The sequence below is a fragment of the Condylura cristata genome, unplaced genomic scaffold, assembly GCF_000260355.1.
Source record: "Condylura cristata isolate star-nosed mole 26May11 unplaced genomic scaffold, ConCri1.0 scaffold00002, whole genome shotgun sequence".
NCBI lineage: Eukaryota > Metazoa > Chordata > Mammalia > Eulipotyphla > Talpidae > Condylura > Condylura cristata.
In genome coordinates this window covers 20,970,069-20,986,281 of record NW_004567103.1, presented here as the reverse complement: position 1 = coordinate 20,986,281, position 16,213 = coordinate 20,970,069, and the positions used below count along the sequence as shown (strand labels likewise).

The 16,213-nt window shown below is 40.3% G+C and overlaps 1 protein-coding gene across 1 annotated transcript in view; it reads right to left on the bottom strand.

Moving 5' to 3' along the window:
* Positions 1–5,363: 5,363 nt before the first annotated feature.
* Positions 5,364–16,213, bottom strand: part of KLF7 (Kruppel-like factor 7 (ubiquitous)) — a 123,217-nt gene continuing 112,367 nt past the window's right edge. The window contains exon 8 of the transcript XR_001145558.1: positions 5,364–5,450. The gene's annotated coding sequence lies outside the window, so the exon portion shown is untranslated. The remainder of the gene's footprint in view (positions 5,451–16,213) is intronic.

Genomic DNA, 16,213 nt, shown 5'->3' with positions numbered 1-16,213 from the left:
ATCTATCTATCTATCTATCTATCTATCTATCTATCTATCTATCTATCTATCTATCTATCTATCTTCAAGCGATTTGTAAGGCTGGGATAATTTGAATTACTCTATGTTGATTATAAAGGTTAGTAGGCAAGCCCAGGAGGTCATCTGGTTCACCATTACAACTGCTATCCTTTATCTCCACCGAAAATCATTCTTCAGGGAAATTACTTGCATCTATAATTCAATCTATAAAAGACTATGGCACTGCTTCAAATTAGCCCCAATAATTCAAATAAGAGAACACTAGATTTAAGTAATGATTTGCTGACATTTGAATTTTAAATTCATTAATGGACTCGGTAAGATGCTTTCTGGTTCAAAATATTATTTTAAATTGCATTTTGGAATGATATCATGGACAATTGCATGTTTATTTTCTTAATGTTCTTCTTCTTCTTATTATTATTATTCAGAATTCATGTCCCTTTCTTTTAATTCTGGTTTCTATAGAGAATGTATTTTTCCAACAAGATGTTTAGTCTTGTTGGGACAATAAATAAAGGCTCTTCACCTTCGCTTTAGTCTAGAGCCCATAACCAATGTGCATTCCATGACATATCTCCTAGTTCAAGATTGATTCTCCTGACATGATCACTTCTCCATGAAAATGAGGCACAGAACCTACTTTTACAATATTTTAACATCTATTTTGCAACAGAATCTTGGAAATATTTATAATTAGAACCATTCTTGGAAATTTTTATAATTAGAACCATTTCTAGGTATAGTGAAGGAAGTTTACAATTCTTAGCTTCATGATTGAGTTTTTTCCATAATTCCTACAAAATTGAGAATAATTAGAATCACTCTCCACTGACACATGAACAAAATGAAAACAGAGTGGAGTGATATTACATAATGAAGATCCTAGAATGGAAAAAGAAATGATCTGGATTTAACATTCTGGACTAGAGACTAAATTAATCCAGATGATTGGTTATCTCCATCTCTCCACTTCAACTCAAGCTTGGAGATGCCATATGAGAGTTAGGAGGCTGCAGAAACATAGAGCTTTAACAATTTACCACTGACTACATGTAGCTATTGGGATGACTAAAAGTGTTAAGAGCTTCTTTGGAAGACAGGTCAGAGACCTAGGAAAGGGAAGGACTGGGGAATAGCTTCGTCTCCTGCACAAATAAAATGCTTTAAACAATACAAATGTATTATCTGTGGCTCTGGAGGTTAGAACTCTAAAAGCAAGGTGTTGGAAGAATCTAGTTCTTCTGAGGACTGTGAGGGAGGATCAGTTCCAGGCATCTGTCTCTCCTTGGCTGCTAGATGACTGTCTTCCTGTTCAAGTGGTATCTTCCTGGTAGAAGTAGCTGTGTCCAAATCTTCTTAAAAAGATACCAACTGCCTTCATCAGGGCCCACCTTAATAATCTCACTTTACCACTGTAAAAGTCCTGTTTCAAAGCTAAGGTCATATTCTGGGATCCTGAGGATTAAAGTTTCAATATGTGAATTTGGCGGATGAACAATTAAACCCATAACATTGTTCAAAGCATTTCATGAGGTTAGTATATCCTTGATATCAAAATTGAGTAAGAACTTAATTGAGGAAGTACTGTTATGTTACAGTAGAATAAAAACAGTTATAGGTGAGTTTTGTGTATAAACATAGATGTAATAATCATAAATATACTGAATCCAATAGAGCACCAAGAAAGTACTCATCATCATAAGGCACATTTATCCTTAAAATGGAAGAATAAATGATTCATTTTAAAAATATAATTTGCCACAAAAATACAAAAGTGTATGATCATCCCAGATACAAAGCACTATTTGAAAAAGTTCAATATTTACATCTATATTTTGAAAAAACCTTTAAAAATAAGAAAAATACCTAAAAGTGACAGATTTAAAGCTTGGGTAAAAAACAAATTGTTTAATGATATATTTGTGACTTACTGTGGGAAAGGATTTCTTAAACAAACATTCAAAGGTTTAGACCAAAAGGCAAAAAATCCAAAATCCACCAATATCAAAAACCTAAATTACACTAAAATTAAAAATTGTAGTTTAATCAAGATCATTATGCACCAAGACATAGGCACTATCAAAATGGCAAAAGATATTTGGGATAATTTTTTTTGAAGACACAAAGAACTCCTTAAATAAGGAAATAATTCCAATAAATAAAATGGACAAGGCAATTTACAGAAGAGGAAACCATTAAAGGTGACACACATCCATAGATATTTAAAACCATTGATAAGCAGCAAAATGCAAATTGAAACAACTAGCTTGACTAAAAAAAAAAAGGAGATTGAAAGTTGTACAATAAAAAGACAGAGGACTTTCATGTATTGCTGGTGTGAGAACAGGTAGGAAGGCAATTTGTTACAACTTAGTCTTATTAAGTTGGTGTTTACCTTCTGTGCCAGAAATTCCACTCCTGGGCATGTCTCTCAAGGAAATCATTCTTTGGTATTGCAAGGGAACTTGTTCAGTATTTGGGATTAATCTGATTTATTCACAACAGAGTATTGTGTAGCAGTTGGAATCAAGATTAGATGTTCGTATACTTGGTAGAAAAAGTTAGAGACAGAATGAGCTAGATAACAAAATATTATTTATAAAAATTTAAAAATTGTGACCTGGAAGCAAAGATGGGCAAAACACTACATGACATACACCTCAGTGACATCTTTAAAGATACAGCACCCAACACAATGATAGTAAAGGAAAGGATAAACAGATGGGACTACATCAAGTTAAAGAGCTTCTGTACAGCAAAAGAGACATTACAAAAAACAAACAGATGTCCCACTGACTGGGAAAATTTTTTCTCACATAATACTAGCAATAAAGGATTGATCATAAAGATATACAAAGAATTGATGAAACCAACAAAAATACAACTCCATCAAAAAAATGGGCAGAATGGCTAAAAAGACACTTCTCCAAAGAGGAAATGCAGATGGCCAACAAACATGAAAAAATGTTCTCCATCACTTGTAATAAGGGAGATGCAAATTAAAACCACAATGAGATACCACCTCACCCCAGTGTGAATGGCACATCTTCAAACAACTAGCAACAACAAATGTTAGCGAGGATGTGGAGAAAAAGGAACTCTCCTGCACTGCTGGTGGGAATGCAAACTAGTACAACCACTATGGAAAAGTTCGGAGGTTTCTCAAACTGCTAAAGACCCAGCAATCCCACTCCTACGTATCTACCCAAAAGACACAAAAACACTGATTCAAAAAGATACCTGCACCCCCATGTTTATTGCTGCTTTTTTATAATAGAAAAGACATAGAATCAATCCAAATGCCCAAAAGTAGATGACTGGATTAAAAAGAAGTGGTACATATACACAATGGAATATTACTCAGCAACAAAAATATAAACTCATGCCTTTTGCAGCAACATGGATGGAGCTGGAAGAGTTCATGCTTAGTGAGATAAGCCAGAAAGAAAAAGAAAAATACTGGATGGTTTTACTCACAGCAGGAGCATAAAGGACTGTGGGAGGAGGGGGAGATAATAATAATGAGCAACTAGATACCAGAAACATTTTACAGGGGTGGAGTGGAGAATGGGATTAAAAATGGGGGGGGGGGTGTAGGGAAGTACATGGATCTATGGTGATAGCACACTGGTGATTTGGTAATGGGAAGTCCATGGGGATTACAATTGAGATGGGAAAAGGCACAAAATGATAAAAAAAATAAACTTATAATATAACAAAATAAAAATTGTGCTCATATAAAATACATATATTTTAAGAACATGTTGAATTAAGAAGCAGCAACTAAAACATACTAACATGACTGGAGGATAGTGGAAGTGGTTGTGAGGATAAAATGAGCAACATAAATAGAGGAAGGAAAGGAGGAAGATGTTTTATTTACTACTGCTGCAATAATACTGCATAACAAACATTAAAATTTCCAAGGATGATAGTAACACACATTTTATTTCTTTTTAAAAAACGAATTTTTATTGAGGAAGCATCAATTTACAACATTATGAAAGTTCAGATATACAGTATTATAATTTTACATTTGAAAACACTATATCATGATCACCACCAATCTATCACCATAGACTTGACCTCCTTTACCAGTTTTACCCACTCCCCAACCCTCCTACTTTCTGGTGACCAAAAATCTGTTTTCTGTAACTAGATGTAACAAACACTTAGTTCTCATGTATTTGCAGGTTAGCTGGGAGTTGATAAGTTGGAAACTTGGATTACAAGTAAAAAATTGTGTTGAGGTCTGTTCTGTATGTTCTCTGTGTCTCACCTTCCTTAGCCAGTGCCCTTAGGATGGTCAGGAGCTCAGGATGGTGAGCTTGACTATGTAGATGCAGTGGGACTGATATCCATTTATTAAAGCAAGAAACATAGCCAAGTCCAAAGTCAAGTTGCAGGAAGAATGATCCAGCCTCCTGGAGGTAATGGCAAGAAGGTACAAAAAAATAATAACACTACAAGGAAATGAAATATTTTGTATCAATGACTCCATCCAGTTTGACAGATGACAGACAGAAGATAGATGACTGGTAGAATAGAGATATAGATAGTTACAGCCACACTTTCATTAAAAAGAGATTTGCATGGAAAAATAATGATATTCCATATTTGAGGATTAGGATTAGTTAACCCTATGAACACAAGATCAAAATAAGTGAAATAAAGCAAAACTGAAACCAAATAATACTAGGAACGGAATGAAACAACAGGCAAGTAGGAAGTTCAGACTAAACATCGTAGAAGGCACTGCAAAATATTTTATTCGTCATCTCCATGTGCATTATAGAGAACAAGATTGCAAAGAGGATGCATTACTCTTTGGAACCTTGAAAGTTTACAAAGATAAGAGAAACCCATTTTTCTGTGACTCTAGTCAAGTGATGCTGCAATATGGAAGAGCATCTACAGCTTTGGAACTCTGATATAAAGTGACAGGCAACCCATTTTTGACTCCACTCAACTTCTGGGCTGATTAATGTACCAAAGCCAGGTCATGAGCACCAGATGCAGATTTAGCATACAGAAAGAAAATCAAACTAGGAGTTGTTGGGTCCTTTGCCTGGACAGACCTCCCCACCTCCCCCACAGAATCATATGCACACTGTTGTGTGGAAACAAAGAATGAGCCATGGGTGCTGGAACAGAAAAACAGGAGGCAGGAAGTATTCCTGCCTTGTGTTTGCTACCTTGTGTTCTTTGACCCCCATGTTATTGTTGCATGTTATTGATGCACTTGCTGAGAGCTTCCGCCTACCCCCAGCCCCAGGCTCCAGGCTGAAGGGGATAAATAGGGAAGGAGAGAAGAATAGAGTGTGCCTTTGCTTGCTGACCAAGGAGTGTGTGCTTTAATCCTGATGTCCTTCGCTCAGACCATCTCTGCTGTCGTGCTGGCGCGGCAGGAGTTTTCATAGAGGCTGCTAATAAACGTTGTTAAAGTTAAAAACAAAACAAAACCAAAAAAGTTGAATTTGATGACTTCTAAATTAAACATTTCCCTTTTTTCTATAGACAAATCAGCAAAATATTGAAGAAAAGATATTTGCAAAAGCAATTAGAACTGGTATCTAGAATATATAAGGAACTTTGTAAATAAGCTAGAAAGAGAGTATCCTAAGGGGAAAAACAAGGCAATGAACACGAATAGGCAAGTGACAGATGGAGGAATGGAAGTATGTACTAAGGACATAAAGAATAGACACTTTCACTAATAATCAGAGAAGTGCAAATTTAAAGAGTGGAAGATCGTAGGTGTCCTAGTTGTGACCATGGTAGAGAACATACATTTGAAGAGGTGTGAGCCTAGACTGCTGAATCTTTTAGTGTTTTATGCCAACATTACTTCAAATTACAAAGTGCAGTTATTAAAGTAAACAAGTAAAAATGACATACAGTTGTACATACACCAGACTGGTAAAATCAGAAAGTGCAGGAGAAAAATGCACTTCCCAAGGATGTGGTGCAAACATTCTCAATAGCAATCTGTCAGTAAAATAAAACATGTCCCCTGACAACCCAGAAATTCAGCTCCTGGGGATATATACTAGCCAGTCTCTTACTCAGACACCCACAAGGAAACACGGTCATAGAAGACTATTTAAGCATTATTTGTAGTACCAAAATGTTGGATGCAATCTAAGAATCTTGTAGAGCATCTAGCTAGTTACTGGATATCTGCTAGGAGAATGAATGAGTAAAATGTACTACATATAAAAGTCAGAAGCAGTATCTTTGTGAATCATCTGTAGGACTCAGAAACAATGAGATGGATTTACATGAGAAAAAAATGTATAGATCTCAGAAACACTGTTAAATGAAGAGAGAGTGAGATTTATAACATTACCACCTACGTAACTTTAAAAATCACACATAAGTGACACAATACAATTTTCCAAATAGACACTCATCAACTAAATAAACACACAGGAGGTGGAATAGAAGAATCTATGAAAAACACTCTTGACAGCATGCTGATAGGGATGTTTAAACTAAGGTGGAACAAGATGAAATGAAATAACAAAATAGGGCCTTGCAAGACTGATAGTGTCTTGTGAATTGTATCAATGTTATCTGCCTAAGATAATAAATAAAAAGCAATTTGGCTTCCTCTAACAATTCTCCCTACTTCTTTAAAGAATGCTATAGCCAGAAAGCATATTTTCAAGTTTTTGAAGAATTCCAGCAGGAAAAAGTAAACTAAACAAAAACAAACCTGTTTGTAAATTCTTCTGGCTGCTGGTTCCTTTCTATAAAGTAGTGGGACAGTGCTGACCTAGGGAGGTATTCTACAGGTTTCAAACAAGTTTACAGCAGATGAGTGATTGATCAATGGCATTTGCTAGAGTTAAATTGTTTTTCTGTTTGTTCACAGGCAGTGATTGTCATTTCAGGACTAAATGCTATCAAGTAACTATGTTTCTCACACCAAAAAAAGTTGATAGCCGGCCCTCCCTGGTGGCGCAGCGGGTTAAAGCACTGCACTGAGAATCTAAAGCCGCTTCCGCATGAGTTCGATTCCCGCCTGCCCCGGAGGTGACCACATGGCGTGGCAGACCTCTCCTGACCCGCCCGCTGCTCCCCTCAGCAGTGTACTTCGTCGATCTGCCTGTTCTGCTCCCCACCCGCCCGCTGCTCCCCTCAGCAGTGTACTTCATCAATCTACCTGTTCTGCTCCCCACTCTGTCTCTGGTGAAGCCTCTCACTGCCCCTGAGCCTCTGGCCTGTACCCCAGTTCTGTATGTACAAATAAATAAATCTTTAAAAAAAAAAAAAAAAAGTTGATAGCCAGGAATTGTGCAGGCTGAAAACATTCTTATACAAGTCAGACAGTTCCAAAACTCTCGGTCTTCTTTTGAAATGAGAGAAATCAAAAATGGCATGAACCCAATATAAGTAGAGAGTTTGAACTGAGCAGTAGAGATGGCATCTCAAATAATTTTAATTAGTCATTTCCTACTAACTATAGGGAACAAGTAATGCAAAGTTACTTCATTGCCCTCTATACTTGGAACCTATACGTGTGCTGCTTATTAATAAAGATAAATAGAATCCATGCTGCAAAATAGCTATTTGTGGTTTTCTTCTGGCAAATCGTCAACATGGGTAAAACTCTGGCACTCTAATATAAAGTGAGATGAGAACCTTTTGCATCTGGCTCCATTCTGGGCTTCTTAAATGTACCAGTGCCAGCTTGTTGCCACTAGATGTATATTTAGCATATTGGAAGAAAAACTCAAAGCAAGGATTTTACATAGGAGCTAATGTGATAATTACATGGGCATCCAAAAGCCAGACAGAAAAGGATAGTGAAAACAATATAATTAAATTAGTTGAGTGAGGCAAGAAAAATCTGCCTCTGAGGACTGGATGCTGAGTATATATATATATATTAAACTTAACTTAAACTTTATTTAAGGTCTTAAACTTTATTTTTTAAGATTTATTTATTTATGCATACAGAACTGGGGTACAAGCCAGAGTTTCAGGGGTAGTGAGAGGACTTACCAGAGACAGAGTGGGGAGCAGGACAGGTAGATCTGATGAAGTACACTGCTGAGGGGAGCAGTGGGCGGGTCAGGAGAGGTCTGCTGCACCATGTGGATCACCTCTGGGGCTGGGGATCAAACTTGCACTGAAGCAGCTGTGGCTAGCTTGCAGTGCTGCGTCCTAATTCCTTGTGCCACCAGGGAGGGCCCGATGCAGAGTATATTTTGTCAAAGAAAGAAATCAGAAGAAAAAATTGATGCAAATGCACTTTCACTCTCAAGTGATGGATGGTAGTTAATAATCCCGACCACCCCCGTGACCTTGGTGTTCAGTTTTCATTTACAACTCAAATTGTCATTCTTACTGAACACAGCAGCACAAGGATGGTCGGGGAGCAGTCAACTTTTAACAGCATTCCAGGTCCATTTTTCCAATTCCTGAGGCTTGGGAATGGCAATCAGCCTCAGGAAATTTGGGATTCTTAAGAATGCCATTCTATAAATAACAATTGCTTTCAGCTAACTTTTTTTGCTGTCAACATAGCATGTCCATTTGCCAGCATCTACCAGGTGATTCGCGAAAGCCACCCAAATGATGCCCCAAGGAGCTGGCCATCATTACCTCCAGATCCCAGGTGGTGAGGCTGAGAGGTTAGTGAGTCACCCCAGCCCACAGTCTTCATTTTGAGCCATCAAATACCAATATAGGGTTATCTCTCGAAGTTTCAGATTCTTTGTTTGACAAATAAATCTTTGCAGGGTAAAACACATCACGTGGCACCTGCTGTTTATGCAGCGTGAGAAACTCTCCCGAGCTGTATAGACCTCTTGGGATGTAAAATCCCCCTTAGAGGTATACCAAGCATGTGCTTTTCCACAACTCCCACTGATAACGTGGGGTGCACATAGTCTTTATTCTGCAGCCTGGATAGGAACTTGCTCAGAGAACTAGCCTGAAATAGGCAGCGGAAATGCCAGGTAACAGGCTCTCAAAAATTTCAAGTTCCCCTCTTAAAGACAAGACTTTATACGTGGGAATGCAGACAAATACTGCTCATTTTCTCACTTGAACTTTACTATTGTCTGACCATATGGCAGATGGATTTTGGCACCTGCTAAGGCTGTTTTCAATTTTTTTGATCACTGCCAGAAATGATTCAGTTTCCTGGCATGGGGAGGTCTCTGAGATAGATAGGACTGAAGACTGAGTTGAGATCCTAGAACAGAGAATTCCTGCCCTGAGTCTAACTTTTGGTTTATCGAGATTGCTGGGACCTTGGGACATGGTGTCAGGACCAGCCTGCCTCCTACCACCTAATGCCACCTACGCCTGGGGCCTCCCAGAACTCATCTGTTCTTGGATCCTATAACCTTTAGAGAAGCACCAACGTAGAGAAGCCTTTTGATGCAATGGCTGGATTTGAACTCTGAACAGTCTTCCTGGGTTTGAGCCTGCCTTTGCAACTCACTCTGTGTCCTTAGACAAGTCGCTTTCTAAGCTGCAGTTTCTGTCTCTGAAAAATGGACACAATGACAACAGTATCAACCTGTTGTTGGACAAGTTAAGGCAGTTAAACCATAGGGATTAGTGTCGGGTACACAGCCAATACTAGGTAAGTATGTGTGTTGTCACTGCTGCTACTGTTGTCATTAAGAGTCCGTATTAGTCCAGTAACCAGAAGCTCTTTCCTAATGTCAGACCTAAAGTCCTTAGCTTGATAGAGTTCCTAATATTTAGTGTCTCTAGAGCTAGGACCTGGGCCAGACTCTAAATTCTGGACCCATTGTCATGGAAAGGAGCCCAGTATCAAGTATTCTGAACTCCATTTTCCTGTGCCCATCCCCCCCATCCCCCCAGTATTGCCATCTGATCATCTGATGATCCCTGTGTAAATTCCAGTGATGGCAAGTGACTGGGCTGTTACCTGCCTGACCAAACGGACTTGCTTCATCTCTCAGCAGCTGGACTCTTCCTGAAAAATCCGTGCAGATGCCCCATAAGCAGACTGGATGTCTCCTGTTGGTTCTGACTTCCTGCAGTAATGATGCCATAGCTAAATGTGGGACTGAATGTTTCTACGTCCTGTCCAAATGAAGGCTGCTCACTTTGACTACAAAGCTGCTAAAACAGTAAAAATATGTGGGGATTGCATGGGCACTTGAAAAGTCTATTTAATAACATCAACCCCTAAATCAGTGTTCAATTAAGCATGCTCCTTCCAAACGTATCCAGTGACATTTGCTGGGGAGAAACACAACTGTGAACACTACGCCCATTGTCCTCAACATAATGCAAAGTCACTGTGGCCCTGAGTAGCAGAGGCCTCGAGTTCCTTTTCAGTTTTATCAACCAGTTTTTTGGGAAGGACTGGGAGGGGGAAAACACTAGAACCCCAGCCCTCCCCGCCCACAACCCAGCTGGCCAGTGGGCGGGTGGGGTGTGTTTGGGCCTCACCTCAGTTGAAGGCTCACCTCTGTGGGAGGAAGGCCCCGAAAAGTGATCTTTGGAGACTTTGAGGATGTTGAAGAAAATGAGAGTAGAGGAGAAAGCTTGGGGAAAATATTTAGGAATGCAGGCAGGAAATTGGTGCCAAAGGCTTCCCCTCCTCCCAACTCAAAGAAAATGGTTTTAGGAAATTGAGTCTCTACCCCTATTGCTGCTTCCTCCTCATAAATTCACCCCTAAGTAGTCTTCAGGGAATTGGAGCAGTTGCTTTCTCCCTGGCAATAACGGGAATTCCAACTACAGACCAATTAGAATACACCCAGAACTGCCAGTAAAACGTTTCACTGACTTGACTTTATTGGTTTCATAAAACAAGTGAAAGAAATCAGAGACAGCCCAGAGCCTCACCAAGAGGCAGCAAGTCTCCTGATGAAGGAGATGGCACGGGAGTGACAGACTCTGGTCAGCCTCTGGTTACTGCCACCTGCCAGCCTGGCATCACAACACCAGCTCACCGCACAGACCTGAGCCCCAGTCACTGCTTCCCTGAGTATATGGTCTCTGAACTGGAGGATTCCCTGCGTTTCTCTGAGCCTCAGTGGTCTCACTTGTCACCATTTGGTGCTACCGGCTTTTTACCTAGCTCAAGTAAAAAGCTCTTAGGGAGTGATCAAAGCTTGGAAATACAAAGGACCGTCTTCACTTTTTCCACTCCCCACATCACACTGGGTAGGTTTGCCCTCGGTGTTTCCAGTTTAGGCATAAATTATCCTAGCGCCTGTTGACTCCTCGTGCAAGCGCCGCCACGTGCATGTGCGTGCCCTGCTGTATTTGGTGAGTGCGCGTGCCCAGCATGTCTGTATTCTTGTCATTCTTTCTTTGTTCTTCCCCAAGGCTTCCGTGAGAGTAGCAGCGAAAGGAGTGCCATGTCCTTGACTAGCCCCTCCCGCCTACCAAGAAGAGGGTGGCCCACCTACACCCGACCCCTTTTACCTACCCATCCCCCAGCCTCATCAGCAGCACAGTCGATGAAATGAAAGCGGAGGAAGAGTGATTCGATTATTTGCCTGACCTTTGTCAGCGCCGAAAAGTGTGCAGACCCACGTGCTCTCCTCCAGTGCTCCTCTGGGGCTTTTTTTGAACGTGTCCCCGGAAGGAGCCCTCCTGTGGCTCTGTCGAATCAGCCTCTGAGGGCTGGATGTGGTTCAAAGCCGAACAGACCCTCCTCCCCCGTGCCCCTCACCCTCCCCATGTCTGTCTTTATCCCTCCTCGTGTTCATTACAAACAACAATTACTGACAGTAATTAGCTGCCCAGAATAACAAGGACTGTTAGCTTTGCTCAGCTTTACTCCAAAGGCACAGGAGCAAATCTTATTGTGCTTAAGCACAATAGAGAACATTTGGAAGTCCTCTCAGAACCCTAAAGCCATGACCCTTGCCTCTTGCTTTCAACCTGTAGAACCAGCTTGCTTCTTCACTAGGTTGGATTTCTCTTTGGCGGTCAGGTATAAAGAGATTGAGAGAAAACTTGTGTTAGGAAAACTGTCGCTTGCCCCTAATTTTTAACAAGCCTATCTCTTGATTGGAATTATTTACCACACACCTGCTCTTTCATATGCATTTCTTAGGTTATAAGCTTCAGGTGGCCCGAAGCTCCTGAGGGGAAAGCGAGATCAGACACAGCTACAGGGGAAAAGGACATGAAGTTAAGGGTCTCTTTAAGCCACGCAGAGGTTGGAAAGCCAACTTTACCGAAATAGCAGTATCAAAAAAATCTGAAAAGCAAATTCACCACCAAACAGTTTCTACTGCTCCATTTATTTCAACTAGTGTGGTATTAATAGAACGCCTAACAGCAGGGAGTTGGAAAATAAATGTATTCTCACTCACAAGGGAATGACTAAATGACTCACAAATGCAAAAATAAATAAATGGCTCCCTATGAAAATCTGAAACTATATTACCCTGACTGAAACAACTAAGCTTTTTAACTGTAACCTAACATGTTAAATTCAATCAGTTTTATTTGAGGCCATAGATAGATCGAGTGATCAATCTCCATTATCCTGGGCTTTTTTTCATCTTCATAGTGCTATTTTTCTTCCTTCGAGACATTTCACTTCGTTTCCTTGAGACTTCTTCAGTTTAATGGCTGATTTTTCAGATCCAAAAAAAAAAAAAAAATCCCCCTTCCTCTAGAGGGAACTGGAAAACTAGAGCAGTGAAAAAAAAAAAAAAAAGAAGGGCATGTCTTAATACGATGGAGGGATGTAGTAAAGAGAAGGAAGGAGGACGCGGTGTGAGAAAAAGACAGCAGGTGGATAAATAATGTGTGTTATACTTGTTTCAAATGCTATGTTAAATGTTAACAGGCACTGCCTCCTGACACTATAAAAAGATCAACTTTTTGTCTCCTTTGTAATTTGTGAACAGGTAGGCCCCGAGGACCTGAATGAGGTCATGCCAATTAACTCACCGATCCCTGCAATCAGAGTGATAATGACATCCTTAGCAACCACCCTATCACTATGGCACCAGCCCGCTGCTGTATGAAAACCCTTTTCATCTACATGGGTGTTTGGCTAGGTGGCCAAAGCTGTGAACCTGAATCCAAAGGCTGAGAATTTTTGTTAACCCTCACTCCATCTCAGCCAGGAGCACTTCCTGTGCATCTCTCCTCTCTCCAAAGAGAACAGTGAGAACATAATTTTCACTAATTCCAAAAACTAAGGTTTGGGACTTTTCAGGAACACTGTATAAATTATTGGTTGACTCTGGAATCCTCTCCTATTAAGGGAAGCTAATAAACATTATCTTTCAACTTTGCCCAGTCTGATGATACTGTACTTACATACTTCTTGCATATAAACTACTTGTTACTGGACTGTCTTATCAGTAAGACTTCTATCTTATTATCTCATCACAGGATGAGAATTGACATCCCAAATGCAGCTAAACAAAACCCACCAGTAACACTTCCCCAGAGTGCTTTTAAAATTTTAACTCCCTGGAGATAAGTTGAACACATATACAAACAGAAGGGAAGAGATCAGGAATATGCAATCAACAAAGTTTGAGGTGGGCGATTTTATCTCAACAAACTTCTCCAGCTGTAAGTATTTTAATTGCAACAACATTTACTATACTGAGCTTCTCCTATTGCCCCTTGTTATACTGGATGCCTGGAAACACCATAAAAATCTAAGACACTGGAGTGTGTCCTTGTTTCAAAGAACTTAAAAACTATTTGGGAAAAGAGAGAAATATCTTAATAACAAAAACAAAAATCTATTGGAGGAGAAATCTTTATGCTATAAGATCTCCATGACCATAGATTTCTTTAAAAGACTTCTGACAGAATAAACAGAAGGACAGGAGAGAGACAAACAGGGTGAGAGAGAGGGAAGGGAGGAAAAGGTTGGGGACAAGCAAAGAAAGAATGAACAGTCTGATTATCAACCAGAGACAAGAACAACTAAGCGCACCAGACAAGGAAGAGAAGGAGATTGACTACATCTCAGGGTCTTTGCAAGTGTTGATCCACGGGTTCTTTACTTGAATTCTTTACTCACTTGACTCATTCATTTTCATTTTATGTGAAAATATCTAATTTTGTACTTTTCCATTGTTTCTGCTCCCATAACCCCTCCCCCTACTACCCACTGGAACCAGGGACTCTGTCCACTTAAATCTAGCACGAGGTATGTTCTCAACAGGTGTGCTGAATGAATAGAAGAGTTCGTTGCAGGGAATGGAAACTCTACACTGAGGAGGCAGTGGCCAGGAGGAAGAGTTGACAGCATGGCCGAAGTAAGGGCTATGCTCTCAGTTTCCCTCAGCACTGATGACAGTGTCAGGGAGGCCTGTGACTTCAGAGATGATTTACAGAGCTGACTTTATCTGTAGTGTCAGCAGTTACCATATATTTCTCACTGGAGGATATCAATTCTTCATTTTCTTAATTGATTCCAGTAACACAGATACCCTGAGTGCTGTATACAGCTCACTGATTGCTGGGCAAACATTATTGAAGTGTCAATATTTGCTCTTTTTCCTAGAACATCATTTTCAAAAAGGCTGCAATTCATCTGGGGACACTTCTCATATTTAAATGCTGATACAAACTAAATCTTCATTTTATTCCTCTTTACCCTGGCTATGGTCACAGGATGGTTTCCAGTCACCCTGGCTGTCCACTGGTAGCTCCAGAAATATCGCCACTGGATTCTGCCATCAGAGACTGCTACTCAGTGCCATTTCGACCTCTGCCAATGAGACCGGCAGTTGAGAAAAAGAAAGTCCAGAGTGACATGGGCCACTGATGGGCAAGATTCTTCTGTGCTCCTTTACATTAGATTTGGCAGACAACTTTCTTGTCTGACTTCTTGGTCTGATAATCCTGCTCAGATAATCTCTAGAATTATCTGAACCAAGCTTTATCCGGAATCTGGACTTGGCACACAACAAGGGATCATGTCACTGTCACGTGACTAGATCATCACAAGGCTAAACACATACAGCACACTTTGGAACATTGTTTTTCATCACGGCAAACAAATGTACAAATTCACTTTCTCAGTCTAGTTTTCTTAGGGAAGAGGGACTTGATCTTGTTCAACTCAGTGACCTTGAAATTGGAGCCCTAAAACTCCTATGGAGGTGATTTTCCCTATCCTTATTTCCAGACACCCATAGAGCCCACTTTTCATGCTTTCTGTCTTCTGGAAAATTCCTTGATTCTCCTGGAATGTGAGTCCTGCTTCTTCATTAAATTAGTGTGTGCTCCTCTAATCCTGAGCAGCCCCATTTTCGGGGTTACTTTCTTCCCTCTCCCACTGGGGAGCATTTCGGGCTTTCATGAGAGTTTCATATCAGGTGAGATCCTCAGTGTGTACACGGGAGTTCAGACAACTTCTTGACCAGGTCCTGATCTTGATGTCCCTGCCTTGTGAGCTTCACTTCACTGCAACCTCAGTTAAAGGTATTAATAACTGCTCCATCCCTCCAGCCACATTCATGGTTATGGAGGTGTTTTCTGAAAATGACCTGGCCTGGTGTACCGTACAGCAAGACTGTGATGAGTCACCACTGGGCCACCTAGATTTTCAGTTTACTTATAATTGTGTTTCAGATAATGCTATTCCCAGTTAGGCAGATGATCATTGTAATTTCTGGTAATGAAATGGCTAGGGAGCCCATTCTGTGCTGGGAAGAGAGCCAGAGCCTGGCACTTTATAAGAAACAAGTGTTATGGTCGAGGACAGAGATGAAGCCAAGGTGCTAGTGGAACATTTACAGTGGAGATCAGATTGAGTCTTTATCCAGTGCCCTCCTTGTACTTACGACTGATACATTTTCAAGGGGACATCCCTCAGCTTGAAAGCAGCTCTGCAGAAAGCAAAGGCACTAACAATTTTTCTTTCCCCTTTGCACCCTTTAATGTGCCAAAAAATCACTGTTGACCTTCCATGATGGCAGCGTCATGGTCAATAGTGGTCTGATTGATATCTTATATAACTGGCTTCAATAAACAACAATGGAGTTTCTTGGTGAAGGTTTTTTGAAATGATTGTGGATAAGAGCTCTCTAGATAAGAGGGGGGTGGGAGAGAAAGAAGAGTTGGGGAGGGAAAACTTTTCCAAAAGGAGTCGGATTATTCGCTCTGCTCCTTTTCCCTGTTTCTAACATCTAACACTTCACTTGCATTCATAACAAAAATAGTCACTTGGTTTCAAAATTCTGGAATTTTA